We start from the raw sequence: 9,270 nt of genomic DNA, 5'->3' as shown, positions 1-9,270 counted from the left end.
CGCCCCCCGGATCCCGGGACCGGCACCTGGCCTCCGCCCCTCGGCCCCGCCCCGGGGTGCCGCGTCCCCGGCCGCCGGAGCGCGCAGGTGGCCCGGAGGACCCGCGGGGAGGACAACCGAGTTCGGCCTGCTGCGCCGAGCGCGGCGTCCCCGACCCATCTGCGCGGATGAGGGGGCGCGTCCGCCGCCCAGGGCTGGGGTCCAGCGCGCCTCGCAGGTGCGCAGTCTGCATCCCTGACGCCCTGTCTAGACCCGCAAAAGTGTCCGCGGCGCGGCGGACTGCGCCGACAAGCTGGGCCAGCCGGCACCTGCAGGTCCCCATCGCGCGCCCCGGTAAGCGGGGCGCACATCCCCAGCCGGGTCCCCAGATCCCAGGGAACGCACCCCAGGCCACTGGACCACCTCCGCGTGTACTCTCTTCACCGCGTTTCTGCTAGTGTGTGTATATAAAAAACAAAACAAGAAACCTTGAGTTTTATTTATTCTTTAATTCAGAATTGGTGTCTGCAACATTTCTCCTCCTTTGGTTTTTTCCTTTAAACTCTTAAGGCTATTCGAGGGGCGACGAACAAATCACTTTTCCTCTGGTTTTGGTTTTGGTTTTGGTTTGAGACAGTGTCTCCGTAGCCCAACCAGGCCTGGCACCGGCTATGCCTTTAATCCCAGCCTGAGCTTCTCAGGCCCAGATACTTGAACCCCTGTCATTACTGATCTCTTGGACGTGATTATTATTACTTCCCGGGCGGTGGGTGCTTTGGAACTGCCCTGACTCAGTCAATACAGAGTAGAACAGCAACTGCGGACTGGCCGGGCACTGGCTCCGCTTGGAAACTTCCTGTATTAAGACTGTTGCCTTTTTAAATGCTAAACACAATATGTAAATAAGATATTACATAGTTAATAAATATGTAAATGAGACGTTACACCGTAACAGTTGCCGAATTTCTCCAAGACTGAAGAATCCATTAATTCTTTTAGGTCCTTCGGAGACTGATGACTCTTTATTACTGAACTTACCGCCACCACACTTGGCCCTTTCTGCGTTTTGTTTTGATCTTGTTTTCTTGGTGAAGTGGAATCCTGGACCATGACATCCTTCCATCCCCACATCAAACCCTCACTGGCTGTCCTGGCCAGATTCCAGACACCTGAGTCTTCTGTCCCCTACACAGCTAATGTACAGCCCTTCCTCCTCACATAATAAAAATAGATGTAGATTTATTTGGTGCAACACTGCTAGATAGGGATGGGTGCTCAAGTATTCTCTCTCTCTCTCTGTGTATGAATCTGTGTGTAGAGTGCCTGCATGTATGCATGTGTGTGCATGAGTCTGTGTGTGAGAGCGTGTGTGTATGTATGAGTGTGCATGAGTCTCTGTGTGAGAGCCTATGTGTATGCACATGGGTGCAAGTGTGTGTGTGTGTGTGTGCGTGCATGTGCGTGTGCACATGTGTGTGTGTGTGCGTGCGTGTGCATGTATGTGTGTTGGCAAGACAGATGCTTCCTAAGGTTAACAGGCTAACTAGAAGGGCACTGTCCTGGAGAAATGGTCATAGTAGGTTGATGGGTGATGAACAAGAGCATTCTAGAGACAATATCATAACCCAGGAAAGTGGCTTCAAGGACAGATTTGTGTAGACCACGCACTGTCCCTCCTCCTTCCTAACATCCCTGTCACCTCCACAGAAGGCACATCTGCCCATCCCTCAACTGTTTTATCTTTTGGGATCAGAGTCGTCAGTCACAAAGAGTGATGAAGGAGGACCAGAGCTGAGACTCCAGAGAGAGGGGAGAGGGTTCTGGAAGCTCAGTGGGCAGCGCCAACAAGGAGAGCCCAGTTGCTGGCTGTCCCCCAGGACAAGGAGAGCCCAGTTGCTGGCTGTCCTCCAGGTTCACTGACATTTCTATTCTTTGGCTCAAATAATGGATTTGGGATCCATTCAGACTAGAGATGATTCATCTTAGGGTTTCCAACTTGACCATGGAGTGAAAGTCATGCTCACTGAGCAGAAATCACACTTTGAGGGTTGCATTTGACCTTCCTGAAGTTCCAGACAGCCACAGCCTGGACCACTGGCAACTGCAGTGTCTGGGTTGCTAAGCTTGAGTTCAGTAGGTTAGAAGTGTTCAGCATGTTTCAACTTACGACAGTTCCAATGCCTGACACATGGATTGGAACATAAATTATGAGCCTCAGAGCAAGTGTGGGGAGAAGCTCCATCATTTCCTGACTCAATCCTGTTCCTGCTACAAGGCGTTGGTGTCTGAGAGCAAGTGACAGGGGAGCTGGCTGCTCCTCTCTCAAAACACTTATCTCCGCTAATAAAGGGGCCCAACAGGAAGTTAGATGTCATTCTTATTAGTCTCTGATTATTTTTAAGGATTGGTAGTTATAGGAGTGTGGCCTTCTAAGGCATCTTTGATCACCCAGAGCAATCTAAAACACAATTGCTCACAGAAAAGCCTGATGCTCCGACTGAGTCATTCATAAAAATTACATGGATGAGATTTCTGAAAGATGTTAGGACACGAAAAGGGCAAGTTGGCATTTTAAATTCCAAATAACTGCAAAGAGTTTTTGCTTGGCCAAACCTCAACAGTTTCATGCTTGTCCTAAGACTGTGAAGAATGCACACTTTGTAAAAATCCAGTTTTAGCAAAGAACCCCACTAAATGGGACTATTTGGTGACCCTCAATATCTGATCAGGTTCCCCATCTCTACCATGCCCTTGGTGATGTCTGACCACGCTGGGCTGACTTCAGCAACAACCCTGAGAGGTCAGTTTAGCCAGATTCTTCTTGTGTCTGTTACTTTCCTTGATGCTGTGAGAAAGTCCTCGCTCCTGACTGGGCAGACGAGAGAGCAGATGTGGGACAGGAAGTAGGACTTGACTAAAAGTTTAAGGTTCATCCCCAGTGATCCACTTCCTCCAGTAAGAATCCACCTCTTAAAGGTTTCACAACCTCTGAAAACAGTGTCAGGCATTCGAACTACAGAGGACTTTTCCATTCAAACCACAACACCTCCCTAACTTTGCTATCAAACGTTAGCAATAGTCCATCCACAGACCTCCACTCATCTGGCTATCCATTCCTGCTTGCCCAGGCTGCATTCAAAGTGGAGCCCTGGTCCCACTCCTCACTGCAAGATCCCATTGGCATGGTCTATGCCTGTCACCTGGTCCTGAATAAGGCCTATCTGAGCTTTTAGTGAGTACCATTCAATATTTTTTTCCTTGAACCCATTCCATTGTGATTTTTCAACCTAACAATAGTCCTTATTTGGGTATGCTATATACAAGAGATCAAACATAATGTTACAAAGGCAGAAATTCAACAAAATGGTTGATAACATAATTTATTTTAAAAATCATTTTGGTACCTAGTAACAATTAATTTTGTGTGTGTGAGTGTTTTGCCTGTATCTAAAGGCACTCATGCATGCAATGCCTGTGGAGGACGGAGGAGGGCATCAGATCCCTGGAACTGGAGTTACGGACTGTTGTTAGCTGGCATGTGAGTGCTGGAACCCAAACCCCTGTCTTCTGCAAAAGCAGCCAGTGCTCTTAAGTGCTGAGCCAGCCCTGCAGCCCCTCTAGTAATTGAAATATTACCTATTCTTAAAAACAAGAATTCTTACCCTGTAGGCAAGAGATAACATGTACTCTTAAAACTGGGCAGTGCCTGGCCAGGCAGGTGTGGGGCAGTCTGGACTACCACATGGTCTAAGGCAGTGGCTGTGATACACCCTGGGCTCAGACTGGTGGGAGCCGTGATGACGGTACAGGCCGGGTCCCTGGGAGACAAGAGGGGCTCTTCGTGGAGGTAACCCTTGCCTCCCCTTCCATCCCTGAAGCTTCATCTGGCATCTTCACATAATAAACAGGAGTGTCACAAACAAGTCTTCACCTTCAATCCCATCACTTAGACAGCAAACTTTGTCAGTCTGTTCTTACAAGACAAGAGCACGTGGACACTGCACTGGGGCACCTTACAGGGGAGGAAAGTTCCCCTCCTGCCTATTCTTTTGTGCTCTTGACTGGGTCCACACAAGATAAATGAACAAGGAGAGCTTATAAATTAAGATATGATTTTAAAAGACATAGGAGACGTTGGGAAATGAAGACCCAAAGGTAGTTAAGCCTTGTGCTTTTGCTACTGGGTCTGATGGACAGTAGAGGATTATGGGAGAACATGGAAGGACAGATGATAGGACCTGACCATAGTAACCAGGGGAACTGCGGGGCTTATCAGGACAAGCACTGACTGCACCCCTGCTAACTCACATGCTGGCTGTGACCACTCAGAGACCAGTGCCCTCTAGAGGTCCATACTGGAAAGTGAATGCTTGCTCCCCGGTGTGGTGCTCTGGGAGCTCCCTACCCCTGCTTTTAGGAGATAGAGCCTAGTGGGAGGCTTGAGGTCATTGGGGGTGTGCCCTCAAAGAGGACCCCTCTAAGGCCCCCAACCCCACCACAGCCCCACCCACCCCCTTCCTCTGCCCTTTTCCTTAAAGGTGGTGAGTGATTTTGCTCCTCTGTACACTCCCCACCATGGAGGCTTCTGGATCTTAGGTCCAAAAGCAGAGGGACCCACTGGCTGTGAGCTGCAACCTCCAAGCCTGTGTGCCAAAATAAACTCTCTTTAAAGTGGATTATGTCAGACCGCAGCCGTCTGTGTGACTTGCTTCAGGGGAAGGTCAGGAGGCCCCTTCTGTAATTTCCCATCAATGAAAAGACTGACTAGGGTTCTCCAGAAAATTTGGGATCTCTGCCACATACAAAGTAAATACCTCCTCTTAGAATTTAAATGGTTTTGTGTAACAGAAAAGAACAGTGTTTTCACAAGAATGGAACGTTACTTGCATACATTTTTAGCTTACACTTACATATAAATAAAAAAAAAAAAACTTTTAGTTTCTCGTATGCTTGCTGCAATTTACACCAAAATGTCAAAAGCACTAAAATGCCATTGCATAAATTTACATTTAAAAATAAATTCAGAGTTACACAGAACAAAGTTGTAGAACAAAGCTGTATGGAGTTAATTTTTTTTCTTTTTAGAAAAATTATTCCATCAGCTTCATGGACTCTAGATGTACTTAGATATACTTTTTTTTTTTTTTTTTGAGATAGATCTCCCTGTAGCCCCACCTGGTCTGGAACTCACTATGTAGACCAGGCTGGCCTTGAACTCCCAGAGATCCGCCTGCCTCTGCCTCCTGAGTGCTGGGATCAAAGGTGTGTGCCACCATGCCTGGCCAACTTTTATTTTGAAATACTTTATCAGACATTGACCCAGTGTTACGAAGGCCTCTAAAACACTCCCAGCAGCTCTTATAACCACTGGATCAGCAGAAAGACACTTCTCAAAATCCAAGATTATAAAAGATATCCTGATCATTGTACTTGCTGATTTCCATGATTTCTTACCACAATCAACCTAGTACTCTCAAGGGGCCAGCACCGCACAGAAGCACACTCAGGGTGGCCCACTACAGGGTTCTCACCAGGTGGAACCATCAATATAAATAAGATCAAGTGCTTATGACAGTGTCAGGGAGAGTGGAGCCCTGAGACACAGCCTGAGGAGGGATGGTTGGTTTTTCCCAGAGACCTCTACTCAGACAAAGTGGGCTTTGGCTTTTGTGTTTTTATTATTTTATTTTTTGTTTTGAGAGGGTCTTACTATGTAGCCCTTGGTCTGTAGACCCAGCTGGCCTAGAACTCATAAAGATCCTGCCTCTGCCTTCAGAGCTCTGGAATTAAAGGTGTGCAGCACCATATCCAGCTATGAAGAAGGCTCGTTCCTTCCTTTCTCTCTCTTTCTTTCTCTCTCTCTTTCTCTCTTTCTTCTTCCTTTATCATTTATTTTTTAATTGAGTTTTTATGATTTTCATAGAATATATCTTGATCGTATTTGGATGCCCTCACCTAGCCACACCTCTCCTACCCCCTGCCCAATTTAATGTACTCAATTATATATAACAAGGCCTATAAAGTCTAGTTTGTACCTCCAAATGTCCTTCAGTGTGGGTCCGCCACTAGAGCCTGGTTAGCCTACCAAAAGTCCCATATTCAAAATAGACCAACTCGCCCCTTCCCAGCAACCATTGGTTGCCAATAGTTTGTTCCTCAGGTAGAGTTGAGGTTTCTTACCCACTTCCCCATGTCTATGCTGTAATTTTTCCTGGTTTGAGCTTAAGTAGGACTTAGGCATCTTGCCACCATTGCTGTGAGTTCATAAGAGTAACCGACCAGCTGTCCAGAAAACTGTTTCCTTGTGGTCATCTACCACCTCTGGCCCTTACAATCTTTCTGCGCCCTCTTTCCAAATGATCCCTGAGCCTGGGGAGGCAGAAGTTTGATATAGGAGTCTATTCGGGGATAAGCGCTCTGCAGACTCTAGTTCTCTGCTCACTGGCCCGTTGTGGGTTTCTGTGTTAATCACCATCTGCTGTATAAGGAAACTTCTCTGGTGAGAGTTGAGAGATGCATTCGGAGCTATATATGTGGTTTCTGAACTCTCTCTCCTTCTCTCCCCCCGCCCCCATGTAAGTGAGGTTAGACTGGTTCCTGAGGTACCCTGAATAGGATTATTACCTGATAAAGTCATAAGGTTGTCCAGGGCAGTTAAGACACATTTTTCCTATGAGGTTTACAGGCTTAGTTGCAAAAGTCTCAGAAAACTGAAGATTTTCAGCTGTGAAATGAGAAGAAAGTCCTAGACACTCAGGTCTTAAGCATGGCTCACTGCTATGTTAATATTCTTATTTGAAAGCATCAGGGATAAGAGGAATATTATCTATATCAGCAACCTTCACATCAACAACCTTCACAAACTCTGCTGGAATGCTTGACTCTTAGCTGGAAAGAGGCTTCAGCCTGACACTGGGGTGAGAGGTTCCTCCCCTCCCTTCCCTTAATGTCACCTTAATTTTCTGACCTTTTTCTCATCGAATTTATTATCTTCATTTTTTTAACTTAATGTTTTATAATGCCCATGTTTAGCAATTGGCTTACAAACTTCCTCAGACTTTCAGGCGCAGATTGTGTGAGCCTGTGAAAATTGACTCCAATCCCCCATCAGATGGAATCTGACTGGCTGTGGTTGGCATTACAGGTTTGTCATTTTGAGTTGAGTGGTATATACTGGGAGGCCGTTTGTAGGAATGACTTTCACACTATGGATATAATGTGGACTAAAGACTTTTACCAAACCTTCCAACCAAAAAAAAATTAGTATTTATAATGTAAACAAGAGGAGTCATATGCCCTTCTTCTGCTCTGGGTATATGACCTTAATCTCTCAGGACCCCTCCTTGCAGTCCACCCAAGAGAGCGTGTGCACTCTTTACATACCAAAGTGCTGCAAGTAGTGTGCTTTTCTTGTTACAAACAAGAGAAATTGATAGATGTCTGTTTTTAGTTACGTATGTGATATTCTAGGCCTAGGGATCAAACAGCAAGATTCTCTGGTAAGATAAGGGTGGGCCCTGCCTTCCACTTCCCCACTTCATGCTGGATATGCTGTTTCAATAAAGGATGAGTAAAGCTCTTGCTCTGGAGCACAGTTCCGAGAAACATAAACATCTGAAGAACAGGTGCTTGGCAGTGCAGATCCACTCTTGACCTGAAAAGGAGTGCCCGGTCAGGCTGTTTCTGATTAAAGCATATCTGTAATGTGATGTAGAAAAGCCACAGTCATTATATAGAGCTCATTCTTCGCTCTTAGCCCCTAGAGAGGGGCTAGAACATTCTGTCTCACAGGAGTCTCATTGCTGGAGGCTCAGACTCTGGGAAGTCTAGCACTGATTAGGGTGGGGCTCTGGACTGCAGAGTTTCTGACCTCTAGGGAAACTGCGAACCGGTAAAGACACCTCAAAGCATGTCTCTCTGGCATCAGGATTGCTTGGGGCTGAAAGGCAACAAACTCTCTGACCAGAAAGAAGAGCGTGTCCATTTCAAGGCGTTTCTCTCTCACAGGCAGGAAAGTGAGTCGTTTCACAGACCAAAGATGTTGCCCGCGGACAGACCCTACACAGTCCCTACCTACCACTCCTCTCCTCTTCTTCTGAAACCTTAGTGCCGCACTGCAGAGCAGACCCTTTTCTTTTGTTCCAGTTTAACTGCCCCTTTGTTCATAACTCCCTGGGAGTTCCCATGCCAATGTGTGTAATTAAATCTGCTTCTCTCTTGCTCGGCTTTTGTTGGCTCAGTTTGCAGAGCGCACAGCCAATAAACCTGGGAGGACAGAAGAGGAAAGCCTTTCTCCCCTACAGGCATTAGCCTGATCTCTGGAGTGCTGAAAATGGAAGGACGGTCAGCCACGCACAGGAAAGGTGATTGTCCCTACAAAACCCTGGACACCAACGGCTCAGGTGAGATTCCCAGCTGGCAGTGATCCCAGCACAACGTCACACCAGCAAGGTGCCAGGCAGCCAGAGAATAGTGAGTCCTGGCTCCAGGGGAGAGCACAGGAAGCCGTGTCCCGCTCTTTTGGACGGCCGCCCAGTGTGCTTCTTCCCTGGGCTGACCTTCGTCCATGTCCTTTCCTGTAAGAAACCATGACCGGCACATGAGAGCTTTTATTAAATTATGGAAGCCCCTCCAGCAAACTGATTTTAGAAACCCTCTAAACACACGATTATTGTCAGGAGCGAGGGTGTTCCTGTGGAGACGGTGTTCCTGTGAGGACAGTGTTCCTGTGAGGACAGTGTTCCTGTGGAGACAGTGTTCCTGTGGGGACTGTGCTAGGAGCTCTCTTACTACTGCTTTCCTACTTAAAATTTTTTGATAACACAAAAGGGGTGTGTGTGTGTGTGTGTGTGTGTGTGTGTGTGTGTGTGATAGAGACAGACATGAGAGAGAGAGAGAGACACGAGGGGCAGGGTGTACACATGTGTAGAGGCCAAAGAAAAGCTTCCGCCATCATCCCACCTTGTTTTTTGAGACAGGGTCTCTCAATGGACTAGAGCTCACTGATTTGTCTAGTCAGCTGGCCAGTGAGCCCTAGAGATCAGTCCATCTCTGTCTCCCCAGCGTGGAGATTAAAAACACATGCCACCATACTTGGAATGTTTTATGGCTGTTCTGGGGGATGAAACCTGGGTGCTCACATTCCCGAGGTGCGGTGGTTTGAACGAGAAATGTCCCCCGTAGGCTCACGTATTTGAATCTTGGCCCTGTCGGGGGAGCTGTTTTCAGAGGTTCAGGAGGTGAGGGTCTGTTGGAGGGAGCCATCACTGGGGCCAGCCTTTGAAACCCATA

The 9,270-nt window shown here is 47.2% G+C and overlaps 1 long non-coding RNA gene across 1 annotated transcript; it reads left to right on the top strand.

The window, feature by feature from the left end:
- Positions 1-168: 168 nt before the first annotated feature.
- LOC115071149 lies at positions 169-1,217 on the top strand. The gene is made up of 2 exons (XR_003850258.1): positions 169-333; positions 979-1,217. It is a non-coding gene; the product is annotated as an uncharacterized LOC115071149 (long non-coding RNA).
- The last annotated feature ends 8,053 nt before the right edge of the window (positions 1,218-9,270 follow it).

The sequence above is a fragment of the Nannospalax galili genome, unplaced genomic scaffold (assembly GCF_000622305.1).
Source record: "Nannospalax galili isolate Female #2095 unplaced genomic scaffold, S.galili_v1.0 scaffold638, whole genome shotgun sequence".
NCBI classification, from domain to species: domain Eukaryota; kingdom Metazoa; phylum Chordata; class Mammalia; order Rodentia; family Spalacidae; genus Nannospalax; species Nannospalax galili.
This window is presented reverse-complemented; position numbering and strand designations above follow the sequence as displayed.